This window comes from Garra rufa, chromosome 21 (assembly GCF_049309525.1).
Source record: "Garra rufa chromosome 21, GarRuf1.0, whole genome shotgun sequence".
NCBI lineage: Eukaryota > Metazoa > Chordata > Actinopteri > Cypriniformes > Cyprinidae > Garra > Garra rufa.
In genome coordinates this window covers 27,921,135-27,934,475 of record NC_133381.1, presented here as the reverse complement: position 1 = coordinate 27,934,475, position 13,341 = coordinate 27,921,135, and the positions used below count along the sequence as shown (strand labels likewise).

At 44.7% G+C, this 13,341-nt stretch overlaps 1 protein-coding gene across 4 annotated transcripts in view; it reads left to right on the top strand.

Moving 5' to 3' along the window:
• The first annotated feature begins 7,001 nt into the window (after nt 1-7,001).
• ktn1 (kinectin 1) overlaps nt 7,002-13,341 on the top strand; it is a 58,115-nt gene continuing 51,775 nt past the window's right edge. For 3 of the 4 annotated variants that reach the window (XM_073826472.1, XM_073826471.1, XM_073826469.1), the window contains exon 1: nt 7,003-7,172. The gene's annotated coding sequence lies outside the window, so the exon portion shown is untranslated. Of the gene's footprint in view, nt 7,173-13,341 lie in introns of all 4 variants that reach the window. The other variant, XM_073826470.1, reaches the window with a different exon arrangement.

The window sequence follows — 13,341 nt, the reverse complement described above, 5'->3', positions numbered from 1 at the left end:
AAGTGTAGTTAATTATTTGTCATGCTATATTTGCATCATCGTTTGGACCAAATAAATTTTTTGAGAATGTGCAAGTTAAAATTTGTCGTGGTCGCATTTGTGCGAGTACATGCTGCGCTGCTAGTGTGATTAAGGTGTGTACATGTCTATACTGAACTTCCATAATGCGACTAAAATAGGAATACTCCACCTGTCTTAATTCGATTTGTGTTTACTTCGATTATGACTTTAGTCGGATTAAAGTAATCAAAAATCTCAGTTTACATGGTTGCTTCTTAATCAGAGTGTCACGGGGGAGAAAACACACAACAAGGCTGGCTGGTGAACAAAAGCCCCGGAGGGTGGATTTATTAAAAATGAAGTACGTGAAGAAGTGAAGGGGGAATTAAAGGTCGTGGTGCTGTCGTGGCTGGTGCTCCTGTGAAGTCCTCGTGCTCGTGAAGGTGGGTGGCCAGGCGTGCTCAGTTGGGCTGTCGGTCACTCGCTGCCTTCGGGGAGAAGAGAGACAAAGGGTTAGAGCCAGTACGTTCAGCATTGAGACAGTTGTCTGTCGAAGTGAGGTTGGTGGTGGCTTTTAAAGCCACTTGATGATTGCCGGCAGCTGGGACCGATCAGCCCATGATGAGGACGTGCAGGTGTGCTGCGTTGGTTGCCAGGGCGACGCTGATGAGCCCAGAGAGACTCGTCACATCCCCCCCCCTAAGCGTCGTTCTGGCCCTGGGAACGAGAGTAGACAGTAGGGGTGAGATAAGGGGTGGGTGGGGAATGACCCCTGACAGACCTGCAAAAGCTGTCCACATCCGTGAGAGTCCATCAGCGTTGGCGTTGGCGGCCCCGGCCCGATGTCGCACTTCAAAGTGGAAGTCCTGGAGCGCGAGGAACCAGCGGGTCACCCTGGCGTTGGTGTCCTTGGCCCGGGCCATCCATTGTAGGGGGGCATGGTCGGTCACCAGGGTGAACTTACGGCCGAGGAGGTAGTAACGCAGCTCCAGGACTGCCCACTTGATGGCCAGGGCCTCCTTCTCGACGGCGGCGTAGTTCTTCTCTGCCTTGGACAGCTTCCTGCTGATGTAGATGATGGGATGCTCCTCACCTTCCTGGATCTGTGACAGGACGGCTCCCAGTCCGGTGTCGGAGGCATCCGTCTGCAGCAGGAAGGGGCAGCCGAAGTCGGGAGCACGGAGCACCGGCGATGAGGAGAGGGCCGTCTTGAGCCGGGCGAAGGCCTCCTCCGTGGCTGTTGTCCAACAGATCTTCTCTGGCTGCCCCTTCCTGGTCAGGTCTGTCAGGGGGGCGGCTAAAGAGGAGAAGTTGGGGATAAAACAGCGATAATACCCCGCCAACCCCAAAAAGGCTCGTACCTGGGACTTCGTTTGGGGCTTCGGAGCGGAACGGATCGCCTCCACCTTCTTGTCTTGGGGCCGGATGAGCCCACGGCCGACCTGGAAGCCCAGGTACTTCGCCTCTGAAAGCGCTAGGTGGCATTTGCGGGGGTTGGCGGTTAGTCCAGCCCGCCGGAGCTCCGAGAGCACCCTCCGCAGACGTTCCAGATGTTCGTCCCATGCCTCGGAATGGATGACGACGTCATCTAGATAGGCCGCCGCGTAGGCTTGGTGGGGCCTCAGAATGATGTCCATCATGCGCTGAAATGTGGCAGGCGCTCCATGTAGGCCAAAGGGGAGGGTCCGGTACTGCCAGTGGCCACTAGGGGTGGAAAAAGCAGTTTTTGGTTTAGCAGTGGGTGCGAGTGGTACTTGCCAGTATCCCTTGGTTAGATCCAGGGTGGAAATGTACCGGGCCCTCCCCAGGCGGTCCAATAGCTCGTCGACCCGAGGCATGGGATAGCCGTCGAATTCGGAGACTTCGTTGAGGCGGCGGAAGTCATTGCAGAAGCGGAGGGTGCCATCCGGCTTGGGTACCATCACAATGGGGCTGGACCATGGGCTGCGTGATGGTTCGATTATCCCCAACTTCAGCATTTCCTGGATCTCATCCTCTATAGCCTGCCGACGAGCCTCTGGGATTCGGTAGGGCCGTTGCCTGACGATCACTCCGGGGGGCGTCCTGATGTCATGGCAGGTGACGTTGGTCTGCCCGGGCCTGGAGGAGAACACATCCTGGAACTGACTGACCAGGTGCTGCAGCTCGGACTTCTGGGCAGCCGACAGATTGGGATCCATGTCTACAACCACGGGATCGGTGAGACTGAGGGCGGCGAGCTGGTCCCGGGTCCCTTGCCATTTCTTCAGTAAGTTAATGTGATATAACTGCTCTGCTTGTCTCCGTCCAGGTTGGCGTATTCGGTAGGTAACGGGTCCAACCTTCTCAACGACTGTGTACGGGCCTTGCCAGTTGGCCAGGAACTTGCAAGCAGAGGTGGGGACCAAGACCATCACCCTGTCTCCCGGCTGGAACTCCCGTGGTTGGGCTGCCCGATCGTAGTGGCGTTGTTGGGCCTGCTGTGCCTTGCTGAGGTGTTCCCGGACTAATGGCATGACACGGTCAATCCGTTCCCTCATCTGTTTGACGTGTTCGATGATCGTGCGGTGGGGGGCAGGCTGCTGCTCCCAAGCTTCCCGAGCGACATCCAGCAGCCCCCGTGGCTGGCGGCCGAACAGGAGCTCAAAGGGGGTGAAACCAGTTGAGGCTTGGGGGACCTCACGGATGCCGAAAAGGACGTAGGGGATCATGAGGTCCCAATCCCGCTTGTCTTCGGCTGCCACCCTTCGGAGCATTTGCTTCAGAGTTTGATTAAAGCGCTCAACGAGTCCGTCGGTCTGCGGGTGGTAGACGGTTGTCCTCAACTGTTTCACCCGCAGCAGCCTGCAGAGGTCAGCCATTAGCCGGGACATGAACGGTGTTCCCTGGTCAGTCAGGATCTCGGTCGGTATGCCCACCCGGCTGGCCAACAGAAACAGTTCCTGGGCGATGGCTTTCGCTGTGGCTTTCCTCAGGGGGACTGCTTCCGGATACCGGGTGGCGTAATCCACGATGACGAGGATGTGTTCGTGTCCTCGGGCAGACTTAGGCAACGGCCCTACGAGATCCAATCCGATCCGCTCGAAGGGCACCTCGATGATGGGTAAAGGAATCAGCGGGCTGGGGGGAGGAGTCCTGGGTGCCGTGCGCTGGCAGGTCGGGCAGGCTCTACAGAACCCCTTCACATCGGCCTCCAGGCCCGGCCAATGGAAGCGGTCCCGGATCCGCTGGATGGTATTCGCTGCCCCCAGGTGACCTGCCATCGGATGGGAGTGGGCCAACTCCAGGATAGTCTCCGTCTTCGTTCGGGGAACGACCAAAAGCTCCTTCTCCTCCCCCCGTCGCTGGGCCACGCAGTATAGCAGACCGCTTCGGACGATGAAATGCGGGAGAGGATGGGGCCGTGGGAGGACGTCGTTGCCGTCGATGGCTCTGACCTGGTTCCAACAGTGCTTTAAACGATCGTCCTCCCGCTGGTCCTTGGCGAAAGAGCCCCCCTGGCTGGCCTGCTGGAAGACATCATAAAAGAGATTAGCGCTTTGAGAGGGGGACTCACCATCTCTCCCGCTGTCCGAAGCTAGCAGCGCTGGCCGGCGGCGGGGTCCTCTTGGCCGGCTGCGGCGGCGACGGTTCCCTTCCGGGCTGGCGGGCTGAGCGGCGGCGGCAAGCAGGCGGTCAAACCCCGGCCAATCTCTTCCAAGCAGTAGGGGGACTGGTAAATTCTTCACTAATCCAGCCTCCACAGACCAGGTGCCGTGGGCGGCGGTGATATTCACGCGGCGAGCTGGAACTTGTTGGGTGTCCCCGTGCACACACGTGATCGGTAGGTAACTTTTTTGGCCAGGGCGAGGAGGACATAGCTGGGCCTGGACGAGGGTGACCGCGCTGCCTGAGTCCAGAAGCGCTCGGATGGGCTTGCCGTTCAGCTTTACCTCCACCTCTGGAGCCGCAGGTGGAACGCGCTGATGGACGATGCAGCCCGCTAGCCATGCCCGTGGAGGTGTCGTGGTTCCAGCGGTGGGCATGGGCTCGTCCATCGGAGAGGGAACCGTCGGTCTGCCAACTGCGTGTGAGGTACCCTCCGGCGTGCGTCGCTCCTGGACCACCCTCCGGGGGAACGGCGGCGCTCTCTCCCCGGCCTCCCGATGGTGGACAGCATCCGCCAGCTCGATCGCCTCCACAAGGGCGAGGACGGTGGCGGGGTTCCTCATCCCCACCGCCTGACGATGGGACCGAGGCAGGGCGCGGAGGAGGCGATCGATGACCACTCGTTCCACTACCTGAGCTGCGTCGGGGTCCCCATCTAGCAGCCAATGCTGCGCTAGGCGGACGAGTTCAGCGGCTTGGGCTCGGGCTGGCACCCGGGCTTGAAATTTCCACTCGTGGAACTGTTGCGCCGCACAGATGGGGGACAAGCCAAGCCTGGCGAGGATTTCGCGCTTCACTTCCGTGTAGTTCCCCGCGATCACAGGGGGAAGAGAGAAATACGCCCGCTGAGCGTCACCAGTGAGAAGGGGTGCCAGCGCCGAAGCCCAATCTTCAAGCGGCCATCCTTCTCGGTTGGCTGTGGTTTCAAACATTTGTAAGAATGCTTCAACATCGTCGTGAGCCGTCATCTTGGGTAACAGCCGAGCGGCCCGCATCCGGGGGTCAGGTAGTGGAACTGGCTGGGCAGCTTGGGCACGAAGGGCAGCGAGTTCTTCTTCAGCTCTGCCCTGCCGAGTGGCCAGATGTTCCACAATTTGCTGCTGGCGGATGCTTACTTCTGTGAGGCGTTGCAGCAGCTCGTCCATTTTCCACGGGGAGAGAGGGCGCCGATTGATGCTGAGGGGGTGATAAACAAAAAGAAAAAAACAAATTAATGCGGTGCAGTGCCAACACTTGTGTGTGATTTCTCCTGCAATGCCCGCATTCTCCACCAGATGTCACGGGGGAGAAAACACACAACAAGGCTGGCTGGTGAACAAAAGCCCCGGAGGGTGGATTTATTAAAAATGAAGTACGTGAAGAAGTGAAGGGGGAATTAAAGGTCGTGGTGCTGTCGTGGCTGGTGCTCCTGTGAAGTCCTCGTGCTCGTGAAGGTGGGTGGCCAGGCGTGCTCAGTTGGGCTGTCGGTCACTCGCTGCCTTCGGGGAGAAGAGAGACAAAGGGTTAGAGCCAGTACGTTCAGCATTGAGACAGTTGTCTGTCGAAGTGAGGTTGGTGGTGGCTTTTAAAGCCACTTGATGATTGCCGGCAGCTGGGACCGATCAGCCCATGATGAGGACGTGCAGGTGTGCTGCGTTGGTTGCCAGGGCGACGCTGATGAGCCCAGAGAGACTCGTCACACAGAGTATTGTCTTAATCGCGTTAATATCGGAATATTGTTGTCCATGTAAACGTACTCACTGAGTCATTTCACCCAACCGACTCGTTAAAAACACAGATTCATTTAAGAACAACACAAGTTATGTGTGAGTCATTGAATCATTCACTCAAACAATTTGTTTAGAACCGACTTATTTAGAACTGTTGTTTCATTCTTGGATTAAGGTTTTTTGAGTCAATGATTTTATGACTTTTTTACAGACTCCCCCTACTGCCATAACAGTGTAGCCTGCAAAAAGAGTCATCAATCATACCTCATATCTAATGCACAATCTATCTGGAACACTGAAGTCTGAAGTCAAGTACACAAGCTTTTACTACTAAGGTCCCATGTGTTATATTTTGCTTGAGTCAGAATGTGTTCTGTCTGTATCAGTAATACTAGCAGCTGTCAATCAATCTCACTAGGCCAGTAAGACTTGAACAGGCAAATTTATTTTATTTCTATTTTATTTTGTATATCTTTTATTTTAGAGTAGATTCATAGCTGCACTTAACCCTATAAAGCCCACTGTAACAAATTTGATGCATACATTTCCAAGGCCTCTAAATTACCAACATGATCTAATATACTACATGCTTTCTTTCATCTGGCTGATAATTCATACTTTTTAGTCAGTAAAATGCCTTAAATTATAGTTAAATTATAAAAATGTGAAAATCTATATTGTTTTTTATAGTTACACAGTAACCTTTGTATTGTTATTAAACATTTTTAAAAGAAAATCTGTAAAAAAAAACAAAGAAAAAAACCACAAAACTAGTCTTAAGTAGCATGGTTATATTTGTAGCAATAGCCGAAAATACATTGTATGGGTCAAAATAATAGATTTTTCTTTAATGCCAAAAATCATTAGGATTAGGAGTAAAGATCATGTTCCATGAATATATTTTGTAAATTTTATACCATAAATATATCAAAACTTAATTTTTGATCAGTAATATGCTTTGATAAGAAATTAATGTGGACAACTTTAAAGGCAATTTCTCAATATTTTGATTTCTTGCATCCTCAGATTCCAGATTTTTTATTAGTATTATCTCAGCCAAATATTATCATATCCTAACAAATCATACATTAATAGAAAGCGTATTTATTGAGCTTTCGAAACTACAAAAAACTCTCGTAATCTTACTATTATTGTATTATAGTCCCTTTAATTATAATTAAAGTCCCTTTAAGGGTATTCTATAGTCTTTGATTATATGACATATTATTGGAAAAAAATGTTGCATTTTATTATTACACTTATGCATTTTATTTAAGTTTGTTATACTGATGTAAAAATTTAATCGATTTGCATGTTAATTACAAGCTAATTTCGTCTCTTAGAAAAATAATATTTGCACGAAATTGACATTTTTGCTCAATTTGGACCTATGAATTTCTCTTTCTTGAATTGAAGCTCTATATTCCCACTATATCATACTATTTGGGCCACAAAAGCCTGCTATGATATATGATAAATTATTTTATTTAAATTGTCAGGCTTTACAGAGTTAAAATATCGTGTATAAAAAAACTTAGGTACTGTAACGTGCTGTTCTTTTCTGCTCCTAAAGCCCAACCCCATTCATCAACAGCACGAGTTCCACTTCTCGCGAGATTTCCGTAGCTCGTCATCCCCGGTCTCCCTGGCAGAGTTCCGTCTTCCTCTCTCTCACTGTGCGTTTCAGCCTTCAGCCCACACTGACCTGACCCTGCCAAAGCGAAACAAGTCGACGTGCCGCCTACAACCGGGCCGGAGCCGCAGTCCACAGCGCGTCCACTTAAGGAACGCCTTTACATCCCGACAATAACAAAAATAGCGAGGACACCACCGCAGGTACGTAAAGCAGCGGTTTTATCCCGCTTTATATACAGACTGTGGCAGTGAAATGAAGCGTGAGTGGATGGAGCAGATCACACAGGGCCTAGCGCACTGCCTGCTCCGCTGATCCCTCTCCATGCCATGCCGCCCGCACACAGGCAGCCTTTCACTAAATAAGGGTTTGGATTTTAACGACGAAGACCTGAGGTCCAGGCTGTCGGTAAACCGAGAGAACACAAGCTCACGATCTTAGTGCTTTGCATGCGGGGTTTAAGCCTGCTGAACAAGCTGATGTCCGATCAATCCACGCCTCTCTCTTTAAAGCTAAGGCTAGGCTAGTGATACTAATGAGTGCGATAGAGCTGAAGATTTGCGTTCTCGTTTTCCTGCTGCTTGTCAAGTTGAGAAGCAGGCTGGCCAGCACACGTTGTGCTTGTCCTGCTGGTTAACGTTAGTTGGTCAGTCATACGTGGTGTCCAATGAAGTGTCAGTCAGTTCCTTACTAAACGTCTCGACCTACTTTAGATCCTGACTGTCATGCAGTCATTTCGGCGAGGGACCGTTCTCTAGAGACTTTGCCCCTTGTCCTAACCTACTGTTATCTTATCGTAAAGGTGTTTTATTGTAGGCATACTGGTGTAAATACCACCTCACAATGAAAAAAATCTATTGTTTGGTCCTGTTTTCACTGAAACGCATATCACTGACATTCGAGCCAGTTTTGACTTGATTCGACATTTCCCTTGATGTCGCTAACGGGAAGGATTAGCTGTCAGTAGTAGTTGGGTGGCTTTTAATAGTCGCTTTAAGTTGGCGCATGCGCACTGACATGTCATTCAAAGAAATGGGAGAAAGCCTTCATGTGTCCAGGTCTTTTTAGAGACCTCATGAAATCACGCTGTGGATTTTAATCCATGTCTGTTGTCTAGCACACTTCTAATGGTATACTACTTTTAGCAGGTATGTTCACAAAAATACAGTGGTTTCTAATGGGAAAATAAGTTTAAAATGTCATGACTCATATAGAGTGTAACAGTCAGATTTCAGGAAGTATAAATGGCAAATTCTCCAAGAGAATGGACTTTTAACAATGATTTATAAACCTCCAGGATTGTTAAAGGATTACTCCACTTTCAAAATAAAAATTCCTGATAATTTACTCACCCCTATGTCATCAAAGATATTAATGTCTTTCTGTCAATTCAGGATTTCTCTCCATATAGTGGACTTCTATGGTGCCTGTGAGTTTGAACTTCTAAAATGCAGTTTAAATGCATCTTCAAAGGGCTCTAAATGATCATAGCCAAGAAAGAACGGTTATACCTAGCAAAACGATCGGTTATTTAAAAAAAAAAAAAAAAATACAATTTATATATATTTTTTTACCTAAAATGCTCGCCTTGTCTAGCTCTGCATGTACTGTGTATTCTGGTTCAAAATAGTTCCAATCTCATTTTCTCCTACAATTTCAAAATCGTCTGACATCGCTGTTTTACCTTTTTTTGTAAAGGGCGTTTGATCTTCTTTGCAAGTTCGCTTTGTAAACACTGGGTCGGTACTTCTGCAGCGATGTAGGACGATTTTGAAGTTTGAGGAGAAAATGAGATGGGAGTTTTTCGACGTACCCAAAAGGCCCATTCACACAAAGAGCGATGATGATAACTATATCCTCAGCACGCACGTTTCGAGCACATCTAAACAGTGAATCTATCGTAAGCTATCTGATCTCTAATGTAGTCAATGTAGTGAAATAAAATAATAATAATTACATACTTTTTTCTACTGGAACTTCAAAGGAGGCAAGACAATGTTGTCCAAACTAGCCCTGAATTCCTGAGGTAATTTTACATTTTATGTTACACTGTTTGCTGTGCAATGTCTGTTTGCTTCTCTACAATGTCGCCTTCTATTTCAAATGCACAAGCCCTTTAAATATGAATGAAGTCTGATTAGCTGTCAGTGGTTTATCGTTCATCAGCTGTAAAAAAAAAAAAAAATGGTTCTGAAAGTGATCCCAACGATATCGTTGACCTGTATCGTTATCGTTCACGTCCTTGGTGTGAACGGGCCTTTACTCTCATGAAATGGAATACACAGAGTACACGCAGAGCTAGACAAGATGAGTATTTGAGGTCAAAAAGTATATAATTTGTTTTAGGAAATAATAACCAAACGTTATGCTAGAAAAGACCCTTCTTCCTCAGCTGGGATTGTTTAGAGCCCTTTGAAACAGCATTTTGGACGTTCAAACTCGTGGGCACCATAGAAGTCCACTATATAAAGAAAAATCCTGAAATGTTTCCTTCAAAAAAAACATAATTTGTTTGCGACTGAAGTAAGAAAGACATGATCATCTTGGATGACTAGGGGGTGAGTAAATTATCTGTTCATTTTCGTTCTGAAAGTTAACTTCTCCTTTAATTTCTTTGCGACTGAAGAACAAAAGACATTAGCATATTGGATGACATGGGATTAAGTAAATGATCAGGAAATTATTAGTCTGCATTATTTCAAGTTATTTTTTAAATAATGTGAGACTCGTGATGGAAAAACTACATTACTCTAATTCTGTAAAGAAATCTCTGCACATTAGATAAGTAGATTGCATCATTATAACTCTTTAGCATCCACCCACTCACATGACATTTGTATTCTTATTTTACAATACATGTAAAATGTATTGTTTCTATATATATATAATTAACCTTTAAATCACTATAGTTATCGTTATAAAGCACCGTTCCAGGTGTGCAAGGCTTTTGCTTTAAATCAAAGTTTGTAGAGTTGAGATTCATCTTGCAACAAATTCAAGCATATTGGCTTTTTGTTAACGCAGAAAATCACAAAAACATCTTATTGAGCCATTTCCTGAAGTCTAAGTTTGTTTGTATTGGTGTAGACCTGATTTTATTTTCACACCCTGCTGCTTTTGCACCAATATGTACCCTTTTTTCCTCTCTTTGTCTGAACCATTGTTCTGAGTAGCGTGTGTTTAAATAAACACAGAGAGAAGTTTACGTAATTAAGACAAGTAGGTGACTTCATTTTCACTTCCTCTGCCTCCTTAGTTGAAACTCGCAACACAACTCGCATACAAAGAAAGGCTTCCCTATCTTTATCCTCCATGGTTCTGAGCAACCGTTTGATTGTTTTAAACAGTTCTGTGCAAATAATAGTTTATAACTGGATGTGTGTCAGTTAGTAGTCAGTAGTAGTCTATCATGGCAGTGATTGGTTATGTTTGGATTGGAATATGTTGTGGACTTCTATGGTGCCCACGAGTTTGAACGTCCAAAATGCAGTTTCAAAGGGCTCTAAACAATCCCAGCTGAGGAAGAAGGGTCTTTTCTAGCATAACGTTTGGTTATTGTTTTCTAAAACAAATTATATACTTTTTGACCTCAAATACTCATCTTGTCTAGCTCTGCGTGTACTCTGTGTAATCCGTTTCATGAGAGTAAAGGCCCGTTCACACCAAGGACGATAAAGATAACGATACAGGTCAACGATATCTTTGGGATCACTTTCAGAACGATTTTTTTGTTTTGAACCTCCAATTTTATAAAAATAGGCTGAAACTTTTAAAAATAAACACTTAGTGTGTCGTAATAGAAAATATCACATTTCATTATGTGCCATTTTTAATTTAGCAAGTTGAATTCAGTTATCATCTATCATCAAATTTTATATTCATAGAAAGTATTTTGACACATTTTTTACATTTTTTAAATTATAAAATGTCAAATTGTATTTTTTTATAATTAATAAATTCCACCATAAAAATAAGGGTTGGTTTATTTATAACATTAAAATGGTTGACCACAATGCATTTTGGGATACAGTAAGCTCTGTTATACACATATCATAAAATATAGGCCAGATAGATATTCCATACTTGCAGTTATACTTTGCATACTATGCAAAGTATACATGCTGTGTACTACAGAAATAGTATAGCAGTAATGGCATTTTGAACACAACCAGGTAAAGTGTTTACTAATCCAGATGGAAGTGCAGCATAGTGTTGAGCAGAGGCTACATAAAACCAGAGTCTCTGACAGATTTGCCATAGCTAAACATCTCATCCTGTGGCAGCGTTTACCGACGCACTGCATCTAAGTGATTCACATCTTTGTTTTTGGTTTTCCTCTTTAGCAGGGCAATGAAAAGTACACGCAGTTCAGAGCAAGTGAGCGCACCACACCCATCTCCACTTTGTTCTCTGTGCACAGGGCTGTGTGAATCGAACACACGTGAAGCCTAAGAAATGTGTTTCCACTTACTTAACAAGGAATATGCAAGTAAGGGCAATGAGCAGATGTAGCTTACACCTCAACAGCTGCTTGTCCTGTCTTGTATGTTTTCAAAATTCCTTTTCTGCATTTGGAGTAGTCTAGTATGCTTTCACAGTAGTATTTTCACACAAGTATTATTATTTTTGTCTCTTTTTTTTTTCTTTTCTTCACATTTGCATTAAAATGTGACTGGCTAAATTAGGACTGGAATGACTAGTTAATCAAAATAGTAGTCAAATTCATTGTTAAAAGTTTGGGGTCAGAAGTATTTTATGCTTGCCAAGGCTGTATTTGTTTTATCAAAAAGTTCAGTAATGTTATCTAGGGCTGCCCTCGACTAAAGATTTTTCTGGTTGACTAGTAGTCGTTCATTTTAAGCACTAGTCAACTATTAGTCACAGTTTTTTTTTAGTAAACCATAAATCATAATAATGAGCCTTTAATTGCCTACATAGCCTAATAAGCAAAAAACAGCAAGGAGACTGCATTAATGTTTTAATAACTTAATAAACTAGCGCTTTCTTTGTTTTTAGCTTAAGAGATGAAGTCGGTGATACTGCTTCGTCATCTCCGTAGTAGTGGATGTTTCATAAGGATTACATATTCCGAGAACATTTCTTTTCTATTTGAATTGGTTCATTTAAAAGTAGACATTTCGCTGTCTATAGATATATCTTTCATGTCTGTAAGACAAGTATACACGGATATTTGAAGTTTCGCACGCAAGTTCACAGAGACCGAGACGGCAAAAAGCGCATCCTGTTTGCTTTCATTATTTTACAAAAGCACAACGTTTCGTTGTTGAGTATGTTTGAGCAAAAATGACGGAGTATTTTAAGAGGAAGTGACCACACCAGTGCTTCCATCTGTCATGCAGTGAGTGTGCTAGTGTTCAGCTTCCACACTCCTCATGTACACTTTTCCATAGTGGACATTTTTTAAGGTTAACATTAGATTGAGCTGCCATGTAAAGTTGCTCCTACATACATCTTTCAGTGAAAATGCAATATTTGAGGTTAATGAATTATAGGCAAGCGTTTGGATGTCCTGCCCGATGTACTGTTACCACATAGACCAGCCGTTAACGATCTGTCCATCACAGACTTTTTTTTTTCTGCGACTAATGAAATTTTGGTTGACCAAGCCTCTTCTCGTCAACTATTAGGGGGCAGCCCTAAAGCTATCAAATATTATTACAATTTAAAACAAATGTTTTCTATTGTAATATATTTTAATATATACTTTATTACTTTTTTACATTGTATGTAAGTAGATATTGTATTGTATGTAAGGCCCATACAGAATGTGCATTTACTTTTTACATTTTATTCATTTTTATGAATGAATATTTGTTTTAAGTGTCAGATGATGGATCTAAAATTAATTTCATTTAATTCTGCTTTTTGACACAATACATTACAAATATTGGACTACAGCAGTAAAACATGCATTATGAATGTTTTGCTATTAATAATTAATTTCATTCATTATTAATGAAAACCTTATTGGGTACTCAACACATGGTACTATTTATTGGTAGACCCTAAAATCAATAACCAATTATGATTAAGAAAATATATCTCAGTACAAAATGTTGTTCAAATCAATGAACATTTATTGCAATCATTGTAAGGGAAAATCTGAGAAATGCTGCAAAATGAATTTAAACATGGCAAAATGTTTTGAGCATAGTTGGTAGCTGAACGCAAAATCAGATTAGACAAAATATTTGATAAATGTGCGCGCACAGAATTTTGTGAATGACTTGCATTCCAGTTCCACCTTGATTCTATCTCATTCGGTCATGGGACTAATTGCTTGTTAAGAACATGACAGTTAAAGCAGTAGTTCACTTTCTTTCTTTCTACAGTCGATAAGAAATGAAGTTT